Genomic DNA, 13,101 nt, shown 5'->3' on the forward strand with positions numbered 1-13,101 from the left:
GTGATCGCATTAGGGTGTAATAGACTATGGCAGAACTTGTCTGCGTAGCATTCAAGGGATCTTTGAGGTACACACCGCAGGCTGCTTTCCAAGCGATGTGACATACGCAGCCTCTGAAGAGCCGAAAAGTAAATCGTTCGAACAGATCAAAACACGATTCTGAGTCGAGCGATAAGCTTGCTGAAGTGATTAGAAACAGATTTCCAACTTTGTTGACAATAAATTAAAAGGTGATTCTTTACGATCCCCATCTCTGTAAAATAAATATTACTTACTAAACATCTCAAGAACATTTCATTAAAGAACAGGCGATATTTCTCTCAATGAGTGCAGTCCGATTAAAGTTCAATAATAATGGACCTCCTTTTTAATGCTAAGTCCTAATGGTGTACCGCATAGCGACACTACTTGGTAGAGAAGTTTTAACCTCACAAATATTACCAGAATAAGTAAGACCATAATCGCCACTGAAAATTTTCTGATGTTCATGCCGGGATTTGAACCCAGGCATTCGGCATCAACATGCCACGGCGACTTACAAAAAATAAAATAAATATTGTAACTTGGCATTATTGTTTGCAACTTCAACTTTGACTTTTAGTTAAAATCATAGAAAAAGACATTGTGCAAAATTTAGAGAAAATCTTGTAAGAAATATGCTGACAATGGCTCTAAAAGTGCAAATCGGTTAATACATAAATGTATATGGGGGCAATCTTATAAATAAAATTGAATTTGTGTTGCTTTGTTTGTTTGTTTGTTCCGTATACACTCAAAAATGGCTGAACCGATTTCCTTGGCATTTTCACAGATTGTGTAGGTTGGTCTGGAAGGATACATAGGCAATATAATTTTTTGATATCGGGAGGGGGGCGGACCCTCCCCCTTAACCCAAAAGTACTACTCTAAAAATAAAAGTAGACCGATCGGAACAATATGGAATTCAAGTGAAAGGTAATCAAGAGTAGAGTACGAATTTCATAATAAAAGTAGGGTCCAAGTATCTGGGGGGCCGCCCCAGTCCCAAAACCCCTTCAAATAGGTTTATTTGACAATCATGGCAATATGGGACTCAAATGGAAGGTAATCGGGAATAGATTACGAATATGGTCAGGAAGAAGAAATATGCTTCATAATTTGTTGATATCGGAAGGGGGCGGACCCTTCCCGTTACCCCAAAAATACCAACCAAAATCACAAGTGGACCGATAAAGACAATATGGATATCAAATGAGAGGTTTTAAAGAGTACAATACGAATATGGTGTTAAAAATTGGGTCCAAGTACCCAGAAAGTAGCCCTACACCAAAATTTCTGAAAACAGGCAAATTGGTATTCCATATCAATATGGGGCTTAAATGAAAGGTATTCGGAAGTAGATTACGAATGTGGCATACAAAGTCATATCGAAGTGCAGGGGGTCATCCCACCACCAAAAAACTCCCCAAATGGGTATATGACCCATCATTACTATATGGGACTCGGTTTGTTTGTTTGTTCCGCAGAATCAAAAAAATTAAACATAGGTCCTCTCCCTTATACCAAAAACTCCACCCAAATCCAAAAGAGGACTAATGGGCACAATATATGGGTATCCAGTGAAAGATATTGGAGACTGGAAAATGAAAATCATATTTAATTTTGGGTCTAAGTTCCTAGCGGGCCGTCCGTCCCAACCCAAAAACTCCTCTAAACAGAAATATTCGACGTTCCTATCAATATGGGACTCAAATGAAAAGTATCCGGCAGTAGATTACAAATATGGCATACAAAATTAGGTCCAAGTAATGGGAGGTCGCCCCACCCCCAAATACCCCAAAATGGGCATATTAGCCGGCCATGGCTTTATGAGACTCAAATGAAAGGTATTTGGGAGTAGATTACAATATGACATTAAAATTTGCGATCAAGCTCCAAGCTCCAGGTTGAGCTTTTGCTCCTAAAAATACATGAAATAGGTTAATTGACCCATTATGGCAATATGGGACTCAAATGAAAGGTAAATGAGAGTAGAAAACGAATTTGATACCCAATTTTGGGGGTACGCCCTAAATCACCCCTTAAACTTAACTTTATTTCGGACTATAGCAATATGGAGCATATTTGAGTCGAAATGTTTCCCCCAAAAAGCACTTCTTATTACCCTAATTTCAAAAATATCAGATCTCGGAGATTGGTAATGCGATTAGTACGACATTTTTCGCACTCGAACAATCACCAAAAAACAAAACATGGTTTCTATTATTGGGGACGGGTGCCGCGGGGACAACCCAAAACCCGCCAAATGGATATATAGACCAATCACGGCAATAAAGAGCCATGTGTTTGGGGAGCTGCCCCACCCCAAAATACGTCCCTAACATATAAAAGCTATTTGGGGTGGATATTTATTGATTTTCGGGAAATTTATATTCATTTTCGGGACAAATACCCTGGGGTCCATCCCACCTTCAAACACAACTTATTTACCGATCGTGCCATTATGGGACTCTTACGAAATGTTTCTGAAAGTAGAGCACGAATATTATATTTACTTTGATGGCCCAGTGACCACCCCCGAAATACCCCCTAAACCCGAAATATTTTCCAATACAGTAATATGAGGCTCAAAGGAAAGGCATTTGGGAGTAGAGTAAAAATTTGCCCAGGAACCGAGCAGGGGCAAACTTTTCATACATCAATGAGTTCTTTTCGATTCAAGTTGAGTTTATCAACGATAAGGGACGTTTTTTATAGCCGAGCCCGTACGGTGCGCCGCAATGCGACACCTCTTTGGGGAGAATTTTTTACATGACCATGCATGGTACCTTGTAAATGTCGCCAGCATTAAGAGGGGATAACCACCGTTTTAAATTTTGTCCGAAGTTCCGCCAGGATTCGAACGCAGGCGTTCAGCGTCATAGGCGGGCATAGGCTAAAGTAGCACGATATCCACATTCAGGGCGAAATGTCCCCACCCTAAATAGATATTAGGGAGTTAAAGAAGGCGCAGCGGAGCGGGACCTGTCCAGCTAGTAATCTATAAAAAAATATTTACTACAGCAATAAAAAAATTTTTAATATATTTTCCTAGCCAGTGCGGAGATAGCATCATTGCTAAAAAGAATTAATAAAATTCAGTGAAACTTCCGAGAAAAAATTCAAACAATTTTTGTGCATTTATCTTTATATGCATTGCGTCTGAATTCTGCAGAATCCGTGAATTCCCTGAATAAATCTACTATACTAAACAATGTTTTTTTTTTTTTAACAAATGTATTTCATACCATCATCATACTTTACCCCCCTGGTTAATATATAAAGAAATAATTTAGAAAAAAACAAGTAAGAGCGTGCTAAGTTCGGCCAGGCCGAATCTTATATACCCTCCACCATGGATCGCAATTGTCGAGTTTTTTTCCCAACATCTCTTCTTAGGCAAAAAAAATGATAAAAGAAAAGATTTGCTTTGCCATTAGAGCAAAATCAAAATATGGTCCGGTTTGGACCACAATTAAATTATATGCTGGAGACCTGTGTAAAATGTCAACCAATTCGAATAAGAATTGCGCCCTTTGGGGGCTCAAGAAGTAAAATAGAGAGATCGAATTTTATGGGAGCAGTATCAGGCTATAGACCGATTCAGACCATAATAAACACATGTTGATGGTCATGAGAGGATCCGTCGTACAAAATTTCGGACAAATCGGATAATAATTGCGCCATCTAAAGGCTCAAGAAGTCAAGACCCCAGATCGGTTTATATGACAGCTATATCGGGATATGCATCGATTTCACCCGTAATCGGCACAGTTGTTGGATATTATAACAAAATACTTCGCGCAAAATTTCATTCAAATCGGATAAGAATTGGGCCCTCTAGAGGCTCAAGAAATCAAGACCCAAAATCGGTTTATATGGCAGCTATATCATGTTATCAACCGATTTAAGCCATACTTGGCACATTTATTGGAAGTCATAACAAAACTCCTCATGCAAAATTTCAGCCAAATCGGATGAGAATTGCGCCCTCTAGAGGCTCAAGAAGTCAAGATCCAAAATCGGTTTATATGACAGCTATACCAAATTATGAACCGATTTGAATCATACTTAGCGCAGTTGTGGAAAGTGATACCAAAACACCACAGTTATTGGAAATGATACCAAAACACTATGTGCAAAATTTCAGTCAAATAAAACGAGAATTGCGCCCTCTAGAGGCTCAAGAAGTCAAGATCCAAGATCGGTTAATATGACAGCTATATTAAAACTGAGACCGATTTGAAATACACTTAGCGCAGTTATTGGAAGTGATACCAAAACACTACGTGCAAAATTTCAGTCAAATAGAACGATAATTGCGCCCTCTAGAGGCACACGAAGTCAAAACCCAAGGGATGCGAGCTCTATTGGCTTAAGAAGTCAACACCCAAGATCTGTTTATATGGCAGCCATATCAGGTTATGGACCGATTTGAACCATACTTGGCACAGTTGTTGGACATCATAACAAAACACGTCGTGCAAAATTTCATCCCAATCGCATAAGAATTGCGCACTCTAGAGGCTCAAGAAGTCAACACTCAAGATCGGTTTATATGACAGCGATATCAAAACATGGACCGATTTGGCCCATTTACAATCCCAATCGACCTATACTTATAAAAAGTATCTCCTTCGAAGGTTAGCGTACTTTCGACAGACAGAAGGACCGACGGACGGACGGACATGGCTAGATCGACTTAAAATGACATGTCGATCAAGAATATATATAAATAATATATATACTTTATCGGGTCTCAGACGCATATTTCGAGGTGTTACAAACAGAACAACGAAATTAGTATACCCCCATCCTATGGTGGGGGGTATGAAAATCGAATATTCTCAGCAAAATGCTAAAAGAACTTTTGTTTCCTTTAAATTTAAAGAACAGATTTTGTGTTTAGGTGGTGCGGGTCAATTTCTCAAATTCCGTTGAGCAACGTAGGCCAGCAGTATTATTTTCTTAGAGACGCCTATTAATCTGAAAATATTTTCACATCATACGATATGTCAGTGTCGAATGGAACACTTATCTAATATAAAGTTTCCTTGAGGGAATATTATCAATTTCTGCTCACCATAGAAGGGTGATTTCCTACTCCATATTTAAGTGTTCCAAATTATATGGAAGTATCTGCAATAGCTATGGCCGCACTAAAGATATCGTTGTTGCCCATTTATTGAAGAATAAAAAATAAATAGATTTATGAATTATTTATTGTCGCAATATAGACGTCACATCATAGCCCCCAGTGACCCTCATCGGGCATAGTACAACACATTAGTCACTCAACACCTGATTATTGCTGATGGTGGTGCTCTGTGCACTCTCTGCTCTTTGGAATCCATAGAACAAATGAATGAATGTTGGCAACATGCGATGAGGGCCGAAGCACCATGAAGCAATGAGGAAACTGTGAATTGGTTAGACGGACGGACGGACATGGTGTTGTATGAGTGCTATATTGTCTGCTGTGACAACAGCAAGAAATAAAACAAATTCAAATAAAAACCAAGAAGGACGGTCGAATGAATGGGCAAGTCGTGTGTATGTTGTTGGGTCGCTTCTTAAGTTCGTCCCCTATGAATAGCCTGGTTGGCTGCTGACTGACTGACTAGCTTTTCGTATGTTTTTTGAATATCAAATGTTTTTCCCCCACGTTCTTGTTGCTATTTTTGTTTGTGTTGTCAAGATACCAAGAAAGGTGTGAAGGTCATCGTGTGGCGGCGGTGGCTTTACTATCGGTCACATAAGCTCAGCGTGTGCACGCGTGCATGTGATAACGATAAGTTAATGACATTTTTTTGATCGATTTTCAGTTTTAAGTTCTTTTTTGTGAAAAAAAAAAATGCTCAGTTCTTGCTATGGAATTTGGTTGGAATTTATGTTCAAAACAGTGAAATTGATCTATAAGCACACATTTTACAACCGCTCTCATTGTGACTGATTTTAATCGATTGACAATTAACGAACTGCTAACGCTTGTGATTTCTGTTAAGTTATCTAAAGTGCCACTGTCAAAGTAGCGGAAGCTTTTGGCTAATAAGAACATTTAAAAACAAACAAGTAAACGCGTTCGGCCGGGCCGAATCTTATATACCCTCCACCATGGATCGCATTTGTCAAGTTCTTTTCCCGGCATCTCTTCTTAGGCAAAAAAGGATATAAGAAAAGATTTGCTCTCTTCGACAGACAGACGGACGGACATGGCTAGATCGACATAAAATTTCGCGAGGATCAAGAATATATGTACTTAATGGGGTCCCATAAAAGCTTTATTATACACTCCACCATAGGATGGGGGTATACTAAATACGTCATTCTGTTTCTAACTCCTCGAAATATTCGTCTCAGACCCCATATATTATATATATTCTTGATCGTCATGACATGTTATGTCGATCTAGCCATATCCGTCCGTCTGTCAGTCCGTCCGTCTGTCTGTCGAAAGCACGCTAACAGCCGAAGGGATAAAGCTAGCCGCTTGGAATTTTCCACCAATATTTCTTATTAGTGTAGGTCGGCTGGTATTGTAAATCGGCCATATCGCTCCATGTTTTGATATACCTGCCTTATAAACCGATCTTGGGTCTTGACTTCTTGAGCCTCTAGAGTGGGCAATTCTTATGCGATTGGGATGGAATTTTGCACGACGTGTTTTGTTATGATGTCCAATAACTATGCTAAGTATGGTTCAAATCGGTCTATAACCTGATATAGCTGTCATATAAAACGATCAGGGGTCTTGACTTCTTGAGCCTCTAGAGGGCGCAATTCTCATCCGATTTGGCTGAAATTTTGCACGATATGTTTTGTTATGATTTTCAACAACTGTGCCAGGTATGGGTGAATTCAGTGCATAACCTGATATAGCTGTCATATAATCCGATTTGGGATCTTGACTTCTTAAGCCTTTAGAGGGTGCAAATCCTATAGTCCGATTCGTACGATAAGTAAATTGAATGTCTTCAACATTCATAGTTGAAGGAATTGGGTAATATTTAAGTCCATTTGTATAAGAATTGCGCCATATAGAGGCTTTAGAAGTCAAGATCCCAGATCGAGTTATATGACAGCTATATCAGGTAAGGTATCGATTTGAACCATATTAATTGCAGTTGTTGGAGGTCATAACACAATACTATATGCAAAATTTCATCCAAATCGGATAAGAATTGCGCCCTCCAGTGGTTCAAGAAGTCAAGATCCAAGATCGGTTTATATGGTAGCTATATCAGGTTATAGACCGATTTAAACCATATTTGGCACAGCTATTGGAAGTCATAACAAACAACATTATGCAAAATTTCAGCCAAATCGAATGAGAATTGCGCCCTCTAGAGGCTCAAGAAGCCCTCTAGATGGTCATGAAATCAAGGTTCAAGATCGGTTTATATGACAGCTATATCGAAATATAGTCCGATGTGGACCATATACGGGTCGAATGACGGGACGGTTAAAACAACTCATTTAGCCAAAGCGGGTAGTAAATGTAGCTTTTATGGACGAATGGTCGGTCTAAATGAGACCTATTCCAAAACGTGGGCCTATATGGTCCATTTTTGGTCCTAAGTCTTCTATAATTATAAATAACATCTGTGCCATGATTCATTCACCAAGATTAATTCCTTCTATTTTTGGCCAAATTTTTTGCTATGAACTCACGACACTGTGGACCATAGCGTAGAGTTTACCTGTCCGCCTACTACGCCGAATGGGTTCGAATCCTGGCGCAGTTTGGAATCGGCTATAAAAAGCAGGTACCTTATGATTGAACTTAACATTTGAATTGTATAGAACTCATTGATATGTGAGTGCACTCATTGAGATGTAAACTACAGGATAGCTAACACGAAGTGTTACCAAATTACAAAATGCATTCACTTTTGCTAGATATAGCCATATATATATTCTTGATCAGCGTAAATATCTAAGACGATCTAGCCATGTCCGTCCGCCTGTCCATCTGTCTGTTGAAATCACGCTACAGTGTTTCAAAATAGAAATATTGAGCTGAAACTTTGCACAGATTCTTTTTTTGTCCATAAGCAGGTTAAGTTCGAAGATGGGCTATATCGGACTATATCTTCATATAGCCCCCATATAGACCGATCCGCCGATTTATGATCTTGGTGGTGGGTATCCATCAGCCCGGCCGAAATTAATGCCTTTTTACTTGTCTATGGAATCAAATTTACCATTTTTATTATATTAAATAAACTTTCCATTTTATATCGAACGAAGAAAAATCATACAGCTAAAATGACTATTGAAAAAATTCAGCCTTATGCTACACATCGCTACCTGTTGCCTTAACTTTTTGATTTTGCTAAGGCAATCAGCAAGACAACAGCACAAACAACAACCAGTGGTTGCTAGTGGCAAAAAAACTGAAATAGCCTCAACAAGAGTAAGAGAGATGGGCTCCTTGTCTCACACACATACTCACACCATCAACAAAGAGGTAAGGAACGGGTTTAACAAGGAAAATGAAAATTGAGTAAAGGAAGGAGTTGAGCATAGAAAGGATTTTCTAAAAAGGGTAATAAAAACCCAATGTCCACGGTTAAGCCTTGTGGCGTGAGCAAAGTAAAGGATTGTTGTCACGCCATGGGTTCTTTGCTCTGACCGTGTCCTGTGCGCACCGTGGCATGAACGAGTTGAGATTTTTTATGGGTGTGTGGTTTAGCCCTTTGATGTCCGATGATTAGCAGGATAATAAAAGAAAAACCCTTAACACCACCATTCGGGTTATTGTAGATGTCTGGCAGTTGCCTTGCATTGGTTGGCTGTGTGTCTCGTGTTGTTTCCCAACCAACGAACAACCTCTGGCTAATAATGTCACTGATATGGCTGCCGTCATAGATACAGCAAAGTGTGGGAAGCATGTCAAAATCGAATCAGGAAAGAGCAGATAGTGCAGTCTTAATCCATAGTGGCTAGCAATGAAAGAGTTAAGAGATTAGCGTTTTGCTGTTCATTGCGGATTAAAGTCGTTCTCCGATGGCTAAATCAGGGGGCGTTTGAGCAGCTCAACTGTTTCAGCTACTTGTTGAAAGGGTTAGACGTCAGCCATACATCCTGGCACTTCCTTTATCATCACTGACTTCAGCGGAATAATTAGCTATGCCTGGGATTACTTTAAACAGATGGAAAGTCAAACGTTAAGAATGGGGTATTAAAGGGGTTAGTCTTTAGGGGAACATGAAGTCGAAAGTGTCTACTTTGGCATAGAGGAAATGTTTACAAATACTGACGACTTTTTAAGACTCTGACTTCTTGACTGATTTACTTTCGTCGTCTCAACAATAAAAGGGGGCGATGGGAAGTCAGAAAGTCTTTGGATTTGAGAGATTAAAGATGGGACGATCCCTAAACTAAGGGAATAAAAGATACAATTTATTCCGATTTCCAGGGAGCCAAGAGCATGTGGACTGCGTGTGCTTGAGCAAAATTTTGAGACATACCTAAATATTTCTATGCATGTATTGGAGATATGGAAAAGCAGGCTTAGGTAGATAAAGAAACTGCAATGAAATTATAGTTGTTATTATCTATTGTGAGAGAGCAGGACTCTTTAGATTCAAAAAAAAAACAATCTGTATGGCAGTTATACCAACAGTTTTGGGTCATACACTGATAAACACCCACAATAATGTCAAGGGCTAATATACCCTAGAGCTTATTGGCTGCTTCAAAACATTTGTCATACCCACCACCATTAGATGCAATGCAAATGCAAATTTGCCCATGAATATTCCTTTAAAGAACAGTGACAAACTTCTTACATATCAATGAGTGCAGTCCGATTCAAGTTTTAAGCTCAATGATAAGGGGTCTGCTTTTTATAGCCGAGACCGACGCCTTTCGGGAAGAAGATTTTACATGGCTGCCATACCATATTTTCAAATGGCATAGTTCCTCACAAATGTGGCCAGCATTTGGAGGGGATAACCACCGCTGAAAAATTTTCCTAATGTTCTCGCTAGGATTTGAACCAAGGCGTTCATGGGCATGTTAACCTCTACGCTACGAAGACCTCCGGTTATAACCTAATATAGCTTCCATATAAACCGTTCTTCCGACTTCACCTCTTGAGCACATGGAATCACCGATTGGACTGAAATTTTGGGCGTAGTACTCTGTTATGATTTTTATGCATGATATTGAAAAAGACTGCACACTTTGATATGAGAGAAGTACCCCTGCCCCTTAATGGAATGTTAATGGGAAAATATGTATGTGTGTGTATTTCCGAAATCGGTCTATATCCTTATATAGCTCTCAAATGAACCGATCTCCCGATTAGCATTCTACGGGCTGTATAAGCTTATATTGTTGCCTGATTTGGTAGAAATTTTGTATAAATTCTTGATCGTCTTTACATTCTAAGTCGATAGAGATAATGGGCTGAAACTTTGCACAGATTTTTTTATACCCTCCACCATAGCATGGGGGTATACTAATTTTGTCATTCTGTTTGTAACACCTCAAAATATGCGTCTAAGACCCCATAAAGTGTATATCGTCGTGACATTTTAAGTCGAAGTAGCCAAGTCTGTCCGTCTATCTGTCGAAAACACGCTAACTTTTGAAGAAGTAAAGCTAGCCGCTTGAAATTTTGCACAAATGCTTCTTATTAGTGTAGATTAGTTGGTATTGTAAATAAACCAAATCGGTCGATGTTTTGATATAGCAGCCATATAAACCAATCTTGGGTCTTGACTTCCTGACCCTCTAGAGGGCGCCATTCTCGTCCGATTTGACTTTCAACAGCTGTTCCAGCTTTTAGAAGGCGCAATTCTTATCCGATTTGGCTGTTATTTTGAAGGTGGTGTTTTGTTATTACTTCCAACATTTGTGTGGCATATGATCCAAATCGGTCCATAACCTGGTATAGGTGCCTTATAAACCGATCTTGGATCTTGACCTCTTGAGCCGCTAGAGGGGGCAATTGTCATCCGATTTGGCTAAAATTTTGCATGAGATGTTTTGATGTGACTTTTAAAAACTGTGATGAGTATGGCATAAATCGGCACATAACCTGATATAGCTGACATATAAACCGATCTAGGATCTTGACTCCTTGAGCCTCTAGAGAGAGATCAATCTTCATTCGATTAAGCACAAATTTTGTACAACGGCTTCTTCCATGGCCTTCAACATAAGTGTGTAATATGGTCTGCATTTTACACCGAGGTGCTGGGTATCAAAAGTACGGACCGGCCGACTTTAATTGTTTTTTAAATGATTTAATTTAGGTTATGTTTATTTATAACAAGTAAAAAGGCGTTAAGTTCTGCCGAGCCGAACTTTGGATACCCACAACCTCGGGTATATATGTAAACCACCTTTCATTGAAATCCGGTCAAAATTGCATACCTTATGTCCCATAGCAATTATATAGAAATATATTTCGATTTGGACCAAATTCTAATAAGTACAAGTCATTGTTCAATTATGTATAACAAGACATTGGTCTTTTTAGTAGCTATATCTAAATATAAGCCAATTCGAACCATCTAAGACACGGATGTCGAAAAGCCTAACATAAGTCACTGTGTCAAATATCAGTGAAATCGGACATTAAAAGCTCCTTTTATGGCCCCAAAACCTAAAACCGAGAGATCGGTCTATATGGCAGCTATATCCAAACCTGAACCGTTCTGTGCCATATTGCGGAAGAATGTCAAGGAGCTTAATTTAACTCTCTTTCCCAAATTTCGGCAATATCGGACAATAAATGCGCCTTGTATGGGCCAAAAACCTTAAATCAAGAGATCGGTCTATATGGCAGCTATATCCGAATATGAACCGATCAGGGCTAAATTGACGAAGGATGTCGAAGGGCCTAACACAACTACCTTGTCCCACTTTTAAGCAAAATCGGATAATAAATGTGGCTTTTAAAGGCCTAAGACCCTAAATCGGCGGATCGGTCTATATGGCAGCTATATCCTAATCTGAACCGATCAGGGCCAAATTGAAGAAGGATGTCGAAGGGCCTTTCACATCTCACTGTCCCAAATTTCAGCAAAATCGGACAATAAATGCGCCTTTTATGGGCCCAAAACCTTAAATCAAGAGATCGGTCTATATGGCAGCTATATCAAAATCAGAACTGATCAGGGCCAAATTGACGAAGGATGTCGAAGGGCCTAACACAACTCTCTGTCCCGAATTTCAGTAAAATCGGATAATAAAAGTGGCTTTTATGGCCCTAAGACCCTACATCGGCGGATCGGTCTATATGGGGGCTATATCAAAATATATTCCGATATAGCCCATCTTCGAACTAAACCTGCTTATGAACAAAAAAAGAATCAGTGCAAAGTTTGGGCTCAATATCTCTATTTTTAAAAACTGTAGCGTGATTTCAACAGACAGATGGATAGACGGACGGATATGTCTAGATCGCCTTAGGTTTTTACGCCGATCAAGAATATATATACTTTATAGGATCGGATATGGATATTTCGATGTATTGCAAACGAAAATTCACTAAATGAGTATACCCCCATCCTTCGGTGGTGGGTTTAAAAATATTTAACTTTGCCTTATCAAATTTGCCCACGAAGATTCCATTAAGTGGTAAACTTCTCACCTACCAATGAGTGTTGTCTAATACAAGTTTGTGTGCAATGATTGTTTATAGCCGAGTCCGAACAAAGGGTTGAATTTTTTGGGTAAAAAGTTTTTACATGACATAATACCTCACTAATGTGGCCTGCTTTTGGAGGCGATAACCACCGCTGAACATTTTTGTTGATATTCTCGCCAAGATTCGAACCCATGCGTTCAGCGTCATAGGCGGACATGCTAACCTCTGCGCTACGGTGACCTCCTGTTATGGTTTTACGGCTATTAGAAGTCAAAAAAAAATCTGCGTTTAAAATTCCCGCCAATTTGGATAGTAGTTGCTCGCTCTAGAGGCTCAAGACCTTAATTGGGGCTATCGATATATATGGGAGCTACATCAAGTTATGAACCCATTGAAGTCATATTGGAAGTCGAGTCAAAACTGTACGTTAAACATTTTTAGATAAACTGGATAGTAATTACGCCCTCTTGAGGCTC

This window comes from Stomoxys calcitrans, chromosome 1, assembly GCF_963082655.1.
Source record: "Stomoxys calcitrans chromosome 1, idStoCalc2.1, whole genome shotgun sequence".
Lineage (NCBI taxonomy): Eukaryota > Metazoa > Arthropoda > Insecta > Diptera > Muscidae > Stomoxys > Stomoxys calcitrans.